Consider the following 12,394-nt stretch of genomic DNA (forward strand, 5'->3'; position numbering starts at 1 on the left):
TATGTATTTTGTGTTTGTCTCTCTTCTATCTATCTTTCGCCAACTCTCCCTCCCTCCATCATTCGTTCGTGATTGACCATGGGACTACGCAGCCGGTTGTAATTGGAGTATTGAAGTCACAGGAAATTAACGTGTGTGTGTGTGTGTGTGTGTGTGTGTGTGTGTGTGTGTGTGTGTGTGTGTGTGTGTGTGTGTGTGTGTGTGTGTGTGTGTGTGTGTGTGTGTGCGCGCGCGTGCGTGTGTGTGTGTGTGTTTGTGATTGTGTGTGTGTGTGTGTGTGTGTGTGTCCGTGCGTGCGTGCGTGTGTGTGTGTGTGTATGTGTGTGTATGTGTGTGCTGCGTGTGTATGTACATTTTGTTACAAGATCAATTCACCACCAAGAAAGAAGGCATATCACACAGGGGTAAAGATGAACAATTACTTTATTAACAAAAAACTCACCTTCAAATTTTAATGTGAAATGCCCTCTTTCATAACAATGCCCACTGGTTACTATGCAAATTTCTATAACCGTGTGAAACTAACAAATTGCCCAGCCTAAATATAACATTTGGAATTAAAGTGTACGATATTTTTCCAAACAGCGCACAGAAAAAATTATGCACAAAACTCACAAGACTCATAAAACTTAGATCTCGGAGTCTCCAGGTGGCGCTCATGGAGTGAACACGTTTTGGTTTTTGCTCCATAAAATATACTATTTTTAACCTGTATCCACCTTTGAACTAACTTCACGGAAGTCAGAAAGATCTTTATTATTTCTCTAATTATACTTGAGTCTGAAAATTTTGAAGAAATGACTGAAGGAAAAGCTACACGAGCTAAAACCCGGGCAGAAGATGGTAACGGCCGAGAGAAGAAACAACCAGACATTAAACTAAGTGAGATGACCTTCACTGACTTTTTAAACTTCTTTCGTGATGAATTCAAAGATGTTTGTCGCAAAAAAGACCTAGCTGAACTTCGTACAGCTTTAATTGCCTCAGAAGCTGAAACCAAAAAACAACATACCTTAATTGCAGCTCTTCAAACTGAAGTTCAACAAAAAGAGATTAGACTGACTGAGGTCGAACAGAAACTTTCCAAAGCAATTAAACAACTAGAAGCACTCCAGCTGAAAAGCATTGATTCAGAGAACCGTTCCAGAAGACAAAATATTCGTTTGGTTGGAATTCCTGAAGGCATTGAGAAAGGAGATCTCCTGACGTTTTTTGCCGAGCTTTTAAAAGAAGCATACCGATCCGAATTCCCTGCTGATCCACGGCTACTTGATAGAGTACATCGTATCTGGAACCAAAATGCTGAAGCTTCCAAACCCAGAGTGGTGATGGTCCGTATGCATTACGTGAGTACAAAGGATAGATTGATTCGTACAGCCAGAAAACTTGGAAATGTGACTGTTCATGGCTTTAGTCTAAGAGCCTATGAAGATTTTAGTCCTGTGGTAGTACGCGCTCGAAGACTGTTTAAAGATCTGACGTCCGAATGTTTTGAGAAGAAACTGAAACCTGCGCTCCTGTATCCTGCGAGGCTCAGGATTTCTCCGGAGAACCAAGCTCGTCAAATATTCGACTCCGTGTCTGCAGCACGGAACTACCTGTCAGCTAATTTCCCGTCTAGCGCGACCTCTCAGCCCGAGTGACTGATAAAAAATGCGGTAGATATCAGTCTTTTTCATGTTAATAGTCAGATTCTGATTTCTGACCATTCCAAAAGTAATAGATCATTATAGCTCTAATTATCCTGTTCATCTTTAACACATTTTTACATATTTTCTTTCTCCTCTGTGAGAATTTTTTTTTAAATATATAAGTGTATGTTTAATTTTATATTAATCTATACTAATAATATGATTATATTCTTTACTATTTTATTTCTGAATTACTGATAATGGCGATTTTTTATTTTTTGTTTATTAAAACTTTTCATGGTTTTTTTTTACATTCGCCATTTTCTCTTTGTCTTTCTTCATAAACTAATTTTAAAATGATTTAACTCTTTATGACTTTGTTTTATCAGTAGGTACTACACAATTATGATTTTTCTTTTATTTCTTTTTAAATATTTTTCTTTCAATATTTAGTATTTGATTTTAGCTTGAGTTATCCTTTTTATAAGTTTAGGTGGTGGATCTTATCTTAATATTAGGAGCTGCCGTCTGAAGACATGGGGGTAGGTTTAGTATTATCTCTTCTTTTTTTCTGATCACTCTCTGGTCAGATGGGGGGCTTTGTGGGTGGGGGGTGGGTTTTGTTTTTCCTTCAGGGGTTTTTATGTTTTATTTTCTTTTGTTTTTTCTTGATTTTTCTTTTAGAACTACAGATATGGCTGACAGTCGTCATTTCCGGTCCTTCCTTAGATCTTAATTCTTCTTCCGGGCGCATGGGTCCCTGCTTTGGTTAACCCTTTACATACTGGAGGGTTGACCTAAGTAATGGACCAAAACATTAATTTTGTCTCTTGGAATGCTAATGGTCTAAACAACATGTTTAAAAGGAGGAAAGTCTTTAAAGTATTCCAGAGACTGAAAGCACAGATTATTTTTTTACAGGAGACTCATGTGAGGAAGGAGGATAATCTGCGTTTTTTTAAATCTTGGGAAGGCCCACAATTTCATGCCAACTCATGCTCTAAGACTCGAGGTGTATCTATTTTTATTGATCCCTCTATTACATTTGTTCAACATGACATCACTGTAGACCCTAACGGCAGATTTTTATTGGTTACTGGGTTATTATTCAATATTAAGGTTGTCATGGTTAATGTTTATGCCCCGAATGTAGATCACCCTGAGTTTTTTAGATCTTTGTTTACTATTTTACCCAATCTAAATGAATATCATTTAATAATGGGTGGGGATTCTAACTGTTGTCTGAATCCCCTGCTAGATAGGTCGAAACCTTCACAGCTCCCACCGAATAAATCAGCTACATATATTAACCCTTTCCTTACTAACTCTGGAGCTGTTGATATTTGGAGATTTCTTCACCCGACAGATAAAGAGTTTTTCTTTTTTTCTCATGTATACCATTCATACTCGAGAATTGATAACTTTTTTATTGATTCACGTTTTATTCCACTTGTAACTGCTTGTAAGTATGACATTATAGCCATTTCGGATCACTCTCCATTACAACTCTCTCTTAAATTCAAAGACTCTGTTTCTACTATTAAGCACTGGCGTTTTGATGTTACATTATTGCAAGATTTAGACTTTGTTAAATTTATGAAAGAACAATTTAACTTTTTCTTTTCAACAAATTACACTACGGAAATTTCTTATGGAATATTGTGGGATACATTCAAGGCTTATATTCGTGGTCAAATTATTTCTTACTCAGTAGCTTTGAAGAAATGCATCAAAAACAAGATTCATCTATTGGTTGAGAAGATTAAAGACATTGATAAGAAATATGTGACTGATCCTACTGAAGAACTTTACAAACAAAGAATTGAACTGCAGATGGAATATAATTTGTTACTTACATCTTCGATTATAAACCAGCTAATGAGATCTAAATCTGATTTTTATGTGCATAGTGAGAAATCGGGTAAACTGTTGGCTAATCATCTGAAGAATATTTCAGCTAGACGCCAAATTGTGGAGATTCGCAAACAGAATGGAGAACTGACTGTTAACCAGGAAGAGATAAATCAATCTTTCCAAAATTTTTATACATCCTTTTATAGTACAGAATCCCCTCAAGTCCTTAGTAATATGTTTAATTTTTTAGAACATTTGAAATTCCCAAAAGTATTACCTCAAGATAACTTAGAATTAAGTAAACCCATTACAGATTCGGAGATCAATAATACTATTTTCTCACTGAACTCGGGGAAAGCACCAGGTCCCGATGGATATTTTGTGGAATTTTATAAAGCTTTTTCTTCTACTCTCTCTCCCTGGCTGATTAAGATGTTTGATGAATCTATCACATTGGGTCAACTACCACAATCATTTTACAGAGCTACGATTTCTCTAATCTTGAAAAAAAATAAAGACCCGACCGAATGTTCTTCTTATAGACCTATTTCTTTGTTGAATGTTGATTCTAAGATCTTCTCTAAAATTCTAGCGACAAAGCTAGAGAAGATATTACCATATATTATCTCTGAAGACCAGACTGGATTCATTAAAAATCGTTATTCCTCCTTTAATATTAGAAGATTGATGAATATTATTTACACTCCTTCACATAAGTCTTCAGAATGTGTTATTTCACTAGATGCTCAGAAGGCATTCGATAGAGTAGAATGGCCTTATTTATTTACAGTTCTTGAAAAAATTAATTTTAGTCCGATATTTATATCTTGGATTAAACTTCTTTATAATTCCCCAGTTGCCTCGGTTTTTACTAATACCCAAAGATCGCCATATTTTCGATTATTTCGGGGCACCAGGCAAGGGTGCCCCCTTAGCCCTTTATTATTTAACTTAGCTTTAGAACCTTTGGCAATTACTATCAGAGAAGCACCCAATATTACTGGTATTATTCGTTGCAGGGATATTCATAAAGTATCACTATATGCAGATGATTTATTGTTATATATTTCCAATCCTGAAAATTCCATTCCTGCAGTTTTATCTTTATTAGCCTAATTTAGTAATTTTTCGGGATATAAACTGAATTTAAATAAAAGTGAATTATTCCCTTTTAATGGATGGGTCCCTATTTATGATAGTTTACCTTTTAAAATAGCTAGAGACCATTTTATATATTTAGGGATTTTTCTTTGGCTTGGCTTCGCGGATGAAGATTTATGGAGGGGGTAAAAGTCCACGTCAGCTGCAGGCTCGTTTGTGGCTGACAAGTCCGATGCGGGACAGGCAGACACAGTTGCAGCGGCTGCAGGGGAAAATTGGTTGGTTGGGGTTGGGTGTTGGGTTTTTCCTCCTTTGCCTTTTGTCTGTGAGGTGGCCTCTGCGGTCTTCTTCAAAGGAGGTTGCTGCCCGCCAAACTGTGAGGCGCCAAGATGCACGGTTTGAGGCGATATCAGCCCACTGGCGGTGGTCAATGTGGCAGGCACCAAGAGATTTCTTTAGGCAGTCCTTGTACCTTTTCTTTGGTGCACCTCTGTCACGGTGGCCAGTGGAGAGCTCGCCATATAACACGATCTTGGGAAGGCGATGGTCCTCCATTCTGGAGACGTGACCCATCCAGCACAGCTGGATCTTCAGCAGCGTGGACTCGATGCTGTCGACCTCTGCCATCTCGAGTACTTCGACGTTTGGGATGAAAGCGCTCCAATGGATGTTGAGGATGGAGCGGAGACAACGCTGGTGGAAGCGTTCTAGGAGCCGTAGGTGATGCCGCTAGAGGACCCATGATTCGGAGCCGAACAGGAGTGTAGGTATGACAACGGCTCTGTATGAGCCGTTATCTTTGTGAGGTTTTTCAGTTGGTTGTTTTTCCAGACTCTTTTGTGTAGTCTTCCAAAGGCGCTATTTGCCTTGGCGAGTCTGTTGTCTATCTCATTGTCGATCCTTGCATCTGATGAAATGGTGCAGCCGAGATAGGTAAACTGGTTGACCGTTTTGAGTTTTGTGTGCCCGATGGAGATGTGGGGGGGCTGGTAGTCATGGTGGGGAGCTGGCTGATGGAGGACCTCAGTTTTCTTCAGGCTGACTTCCAGGCCAAACATTTTGGCAGTTTCCGCAAAGCAGGACGTCAAGCGCTGAAGAGCTGGCTCTGAATGGGCAACTAAAGCGGCATCGTCTGCAAAGAGTAGTTCACGGACAAGTTTCTCTTGTGTCTTGGTGTGAGCTTGCAGGCGCCTCAGATTAAAGAGACTGCCATCCGTGCGGTACCGGATGTAAACAGCGTCTTCATTGTTGGGGTCTTTCATGGCTTGGTTCAGCATCATGCTGAAGAAGATTGAAAAGAGGGTTGGTGCGAGAACACAGCCTTGCTCACGCCATTGTTAATGGAGAAGGGTTCAGAGAGCTCATTGCTGTATCTGACCCGACCTTGTTGGTTTTCGTGCAGTTGGATAATCATGTTGAGGAACTTTGGGGGACATTCGATGCGCTCTAGTATTTGCCAAAGCCCTTTTCTGCTCACGGGGTCGAAGGCTTTGGTGAGGTCAACAAAGGTGATGTAGAGTCCTTTGTTTTGTTCTCTGCCCTTTTCTTGGAGCTGTCTGAGGGCAAAGACCATGTCAGTAGTTCCTCTGTTTGCGCGAAAGCCGCACTGTGATTCTGGGAGAATATTCTCGGCGACACTAGGTATTATTCTATTTAGTAGAATCCTAGCGAAGATTTTGCCTGCAATGGAGAGCAACGTGGTTCCCATGTAGTTTGAGCAGTCAGATTGCTCGCCTTTGTTTTTGTACAGGGTGATGATGGTGGCATCACGAAGATCCTGAGGCAGTTTTCCTTGGTCCCAAAAAAGCTTGAAAAACGGGATTAAGATTACTAAAAAACATAAAGATTTGTTTAGGACTAATTTTTTCCCTCTATTGGACCTGATCGGCAGTTTACTTACCAATTGGTCACCGTTATCCCTATCCATGATAGGCCGAATTAATGCTATTAAGATGATGATCTTACCTAAATTTTTATATATATTCCAAGCTATACCTATTTTTGTTCCTAAATCTTTTTTTGATAAGGTCGATTCTAAATTGTCCTCGTATATCTGGCAAAACAAGAATCCTAGATTGGGGAAAAAAATATTTACAGAAATCTAAACTAGAGGGAGGGTTGGCATTACCCAACTTTAGAATTTATTACTGGGCAATTAATATCAGTTACTTAAGGTATTGGTTGAATTATTCAGAATTATCTCTAAATCCCCATTGGGTAAATTTAGAAATTAAACCGATACAAAATTTTTCAATTAGCTCTATTTTGGGAGCTGCTCTCCTTTTTACTCTTACTAAATTATATAAACAAATTGATAATCCAATGGCTAAACATACACTACGTATATGGTTTCAATTCTGGAGATTTTTTGGCCTAACTCATTTTATCTTGGAAACTCCTATTGTACTAAATTTCCTTATTCATCCCTCTCTAATTGATCAAGCTTATTTACTCGGGAAAGTTAAAGGTATAACATGCTTTTCGGATTTATTCTTGGATAACTTTTTCATGTCATTTGAACAATTATCCATGAAATATGATTTACCTCGATCTCATTTCTTTCGATATTTGCAGATTAGGAGTTTCTTAGTTTCGACTTTACCCTCTTTTCCCAATCGGGAGACTACGACTGTTTTAGAGGATATACTATATTCAAAATTCCCTCCAAAAGGTGTGATATCTAAATTATATAATATAATTACAAAAATAAATTCTGGGACTTTTGAAAAGTTTAAAAATGATTGGGAAAGAGAACTCAACCTTCATATTTCTAATGAAAATTGGAATAAAATTCTGCGACTGGTAAACTCTTCTTCTCTATGTGCAAAACATTCACTAATACAGTTTAAAGTTGTTCATAGAGCTCATATGTCTAAAGATAAACTCCATCGCTTTTATTCTCATATCGATCCTATATGTGATAAATGTCAATTGGAAATAGCTTCCCTTACACATATGTTTTGGTCCTGTCCCTCTTTACGGAATTATTGGAAGGAATTTTTTTCCATTATATCTACTGTTTTGAATATTGATTTACAACCACATCCCATTACTGCAATTTTTGGATTACCTATGATAGATTTGACTTATTTATCTCTTCCTGCAGATCGTATGATTGCTTTTCTTACACTAATGGCTAGAAGATCTATACTATTAAATTGGAAAGAGGTAAATCCTCCCACTGTTTTCCAATGGTTTACCCAAACTATACTATGTTTAAATTTAGAGAAAATTAGAAACTCTGTCTATGAATCCCCTTCTAAGTTTGAGTTAACCTGGCGACCATTTATTCAATATTTTCATTTGTGGTGAGTTGATCTGGCTCTGTTTTCTTTCTATGATTATGTATGATAATTGGGCTGTAAGATGAGATCGGAGTGATCGGCATGGTTTAGCTATATCTGTAGGGTTTTTTTTAAGTTTTTTTTTAATTCAGATATGTTTTTTCTTCTTTTTTGGGTTTTTTTTCTCTTTTTTCATATATTGTTATTAATTATATCTGTTTTTTTAGAGATAGTTCACACCCTAAACTGATCCAAAAAAAATTTTTATGATATATTTTTATTCTGTAATATTATTGTTTAATATCTCTGTATTAATTCATTACTTACTATGTATTTTTTTATATCTCTTTGAACTGTATGTGTTTATAAATTATAATAATAATAAAAAGATTGAAAAAGAAAGAAAACTTCGATCTCAACTGAAGAAAAGATCATAAACAAAATTCAGTTTGTTTAGTAAACTGAAGCCAAATGATATTTGACGGAGAGAGAGCGAGAGAAAGCACAACATTCGAAGTTGTCTTGTGTTGCTTGCAGAAAGAGCCACCACTGGCTTGGTCTGCATCCTGCTGGTTGTCTTCGGAATGTTCGTCCTTTTTGAAATCCCAACATTCTAAACTGTCCTCCAGACCATGACTCATGCTCTGGGCCTCCTTCTACTCCTCATCATCCCCAGTAGTGTTTTACCGTCCAAGTCCAGCATTTTTTAGATAATTTTCTGTACATGCGAAGAACTTCTCCCACTCTCTCAGCAGACCACCTCCACCTTGGCTCTCTCAGGCAAACTGTCAATTTTAAAAATTAAACCACACAACACATAGGCCAATACACAACACAGAACTCTGATACAACATACATACATTGATTATATATATGCACCAAATCATTTCATTTTTGATATTCGGATTATATGTGTGGGCAAGGAACCGTAACATTACAGCACAGAAACAGGCCCTTCTAGTCTGTTATGAAGTATTATTTTACCGAGAACCACTGAACTGCACCCAGCCCATAGCCTTCCATAGCCTCCCATGCATGTACCTGTCCAAAGTCTGCCTAAATTTTAAAACGAACTCTTCATTTTCCACTACAACTGGCGGATCGTCCCACATTCCCACTACACTATTTGTGAAGACCCTCCACCTCATGTTTCTCCTTTCACCCTTTCACCAATGTCCTCTGGTCAGTATCCCATAGAATGTGAAGCTGGAAAATCCAAACAGGAAAGTGAGAAACTGCTGTTAAAGAGAGTGCTTTCCACAGACTAACGTGCTAAATCGCGACTTTTTTTGAAATTTTTATTTAAATGTTTTTAAAAATTCTACTCCCCTCCTTCTCTCCCCCACTGACATATCCCACCCTCGACAACCATCCCCACACCTCGGTGCATTATTAAAGTAAAACACAATAATATCATGTTATAACTGGTTGTTGTACGGTGTGCCAACCATTTACACCTTTCATCACCTATAACACTTTTACTTAACATGGAAACCAATACATTTCCAATATAAACCCCACATTTTAACAAACATTATTCCGCAAATTATACGTTATCTTCTCCAAATAAATACATGATTGAATTTCATTATGCCATTGTTGTACACTCAATTCAACCTCATTTTTCCAAGTAACATCGACACATTTTCTCGCCAACGCCAGTCCTTGACGTATGAATGCAATTTGACGTTTCTACAAACGGACATTTGCCGTAATTGTATTCATATATCGCAATCATCATACCCATGGATCAACATATAAATCTATTTTGAATAAATCTCGCAAAAATTTAATTACTTTTCCCCAAAAAAGACTGAAACTTTGTCCATTCCCACACTGATGTCAAAAATTATATGACTGATTAGCACACCTAAAACATAAATCTGGCCCTCTAAATCCATATTTTTTCAATTTTTCTGGTGTTAATATAACTGATGCAATAAATTATAATTAACTAACAATAACCTACATTAATTAATTTGGTAACACTATCCAGGCATCTGACTTTTCGTCCACAGAGGTAGGAATAGATAGGACTTTTTCCCATTTATACTTTATTATATTATATATCCTTTATTTTATATGTGTGTGTGTGTATATATATATATATATATATATGCACCTTCCTTTTCATCTTTTCCTAAAATAACAGGTACATTTATGAAATAAACCCTTTTTATCCTTATCAACAATTAATCTCTCAAATTTCATCAAAAATATAAACTCATCACCGTAGCTTTCAAATACAAATCTCGTATTACAAATAAGCGAGTGGAGTGTTTTGTAATATTCCAAATTTCTCTCTTAATCTATTAAACGAAATAAACAAATCTACTTTAAAGCAATCCTCCACTAATATTATTCCTTCTGATTCCCAATCATTCAAAAAAGGATTATTCAAAGAAAATGAAATGTTCTGTTTCTGATATAACAGTGACTTAACTGAAGTTTTACCCTTCGATCCTATCAATTGATTCCATTTCTACTGTACCCCATCAAATGTTTCAATACTAGCGGTTTATACTGTTCTACAATCTATGGATTCCATTTATATATAAAATGATGTACAGATATACCTTCTATTTGATCCATCGCCACCGTCTCGCATCATGGAAGTTGATCAATATCAAACAGGCATAAATGGCGTCTTAAACGAGAGTTTACGGCACAATCGCCTGGTCTGTTCTCGTTCGCAGTGTTTGCTGCACCTACAGTGTAGAGCCAACTCCTCTACTCGCTCTACGCCCATGACTTTGTGTCCAGGCGAAATTCAAATGCAAGCTGAATATTTGCCGCCGATGACACGGTTGTTTGCAGGATCACAAACAGCGACAAGGAAGCCAATAAGAGGGAAAAAGGTCAGCTAGGTGACTGTAGTGAAAACACATAGAGTTGCTGAAGGAACACGGCGGGTCTCGCAGCGTCCATAGGAGTTTCAAACATATATATATGTGTATATATATTCCCAATGTTTACTGAACCCTTCCTCCAGCATTTATGTGTTTTACAGCTGGCTCGAAGTACCAAGTCCCACTCATGCTCTTATTTCGTATGTGCTTGTGATTTCATGGAAGGGTAGAACAAATTGATAAAATGTTCTACATTATTTGGCCTTGTTTGGGATGGGGAACGGAAGGAAACTGGAGACAAACTGCAGTCAGCAAAATTGAGTCAATTCCCCAAATTGGGTGCCCACATTTCACCAAGGAAACTCTTTACAAAGGCCTTGGCGCGACGGGAGATAAGGTGCTAAGTATTCTAAATGAGCATCGGGGTTTCCCCAGTTTGGGCGGGGGCTATTGGAGTAGACGGCCAGTCAAAGTCATCTGCAGATACGATGCAGAGAGGGGTGGACAGCTCCCTTCCGCAGAGTTCAAAATATACCTCGCAGCAGCTCCTCGAGGATTCGTGGATAGAAGAAGGTCAAAATGTGAGGGAAGCGGTGAGGAACTGTCACCGAAAGCATCTGAAGCAGACGTGAAGTAACTGTGAAATAACCCAGAGCTAGTATTTCTTATAAAACAGGTGAATAGATATATGAAAAGTCAGGGAAAGATGACGAAGAGTGAAGGGGGTGAGACATAGTGACAATTGACGTGAGTGTGAAGCCGTGACCCGAGTAACCCACGGATTGTTCAGAAATGTGACATTGAGCTGCGTTGCAGACATGGGATTTCGCACCATCGTGGGCAGAGCGTCAGGAAATCGAAATCCCAGGTAAAAACCAACACAGAAATAGGGAAAATGTACAAATACTTACATACAACGTGAGATTCGAAACTTGGTCCTGATCAGTCGCGCTGTATAAAGTCATTGCTCTGATCACGCTATATGAATTTATGGTGTAAAATGTATTTATTTATTTTTTTTGCAATTTGAAACATCACGCAGCGTTTGTAATTAATTTACTGATATATTTTTTTTTTGCTCCCCTTGTGGGGTCTGTTGTGTGTGGTTGGGATGGAGAAGGTAGTTCTGTTTAGTTTGTCTTCGTATTTCTTTTTATATGTATTTTAAATTATAAACAAAGTTTCCCAATAAAATCGAGTCCTGGTGCTAAGTGCTACACTAACCCAGCCGCCCTTGTTTATCACTCCTGTTCACTGCATAAATGCTTTGAGATTATATTTTTTACCCCTTTGGACTCCATGGTTCTGTTTTCAGTGACGACCAACTAGCTCATCAACTCCGCGTCCCAGTTTTCTGGGTTGGTTATACACCCAAGCAGCTGCTGCTTCAAACTGGTGACCGTGCTGTCGTTTTCCCAGTGGCCCAGTCCGGAGTAGATTTTTTGAAAGGTTAGAAATGGCCGGAATCCAAAAGGTTAAACCCGATTGTTGAAATCTTGAACCGAACCAGCTTTCATATGTGTGCCGCTGCACGCAGCCACACAAGAAGTTATAAGAATTTTATTAACATGACTATTGATACATTCATAATTACTATTCATGCTTTCCCATGACGGGCTAAATCAGTTATCTGGTGGCACTCGGATTAAAAATAACTCTCTCAAATTATTTGCTC

Source organism: Narcine bancroftii, chromosome 5 (assembly GCF_036971445.1).
Source record: "Narcine bancroftii isolate sNarBan1 chromosome 5, sNarBan1.hap1, whole genome shotgun sequence".
Classification (NCBI taxonomy): Eukaryota; Metazoa; Chordata; class Chondrichthyes; order Torpediniformes; family Narcinidae; genus Narcine; species Narcine bancroftii.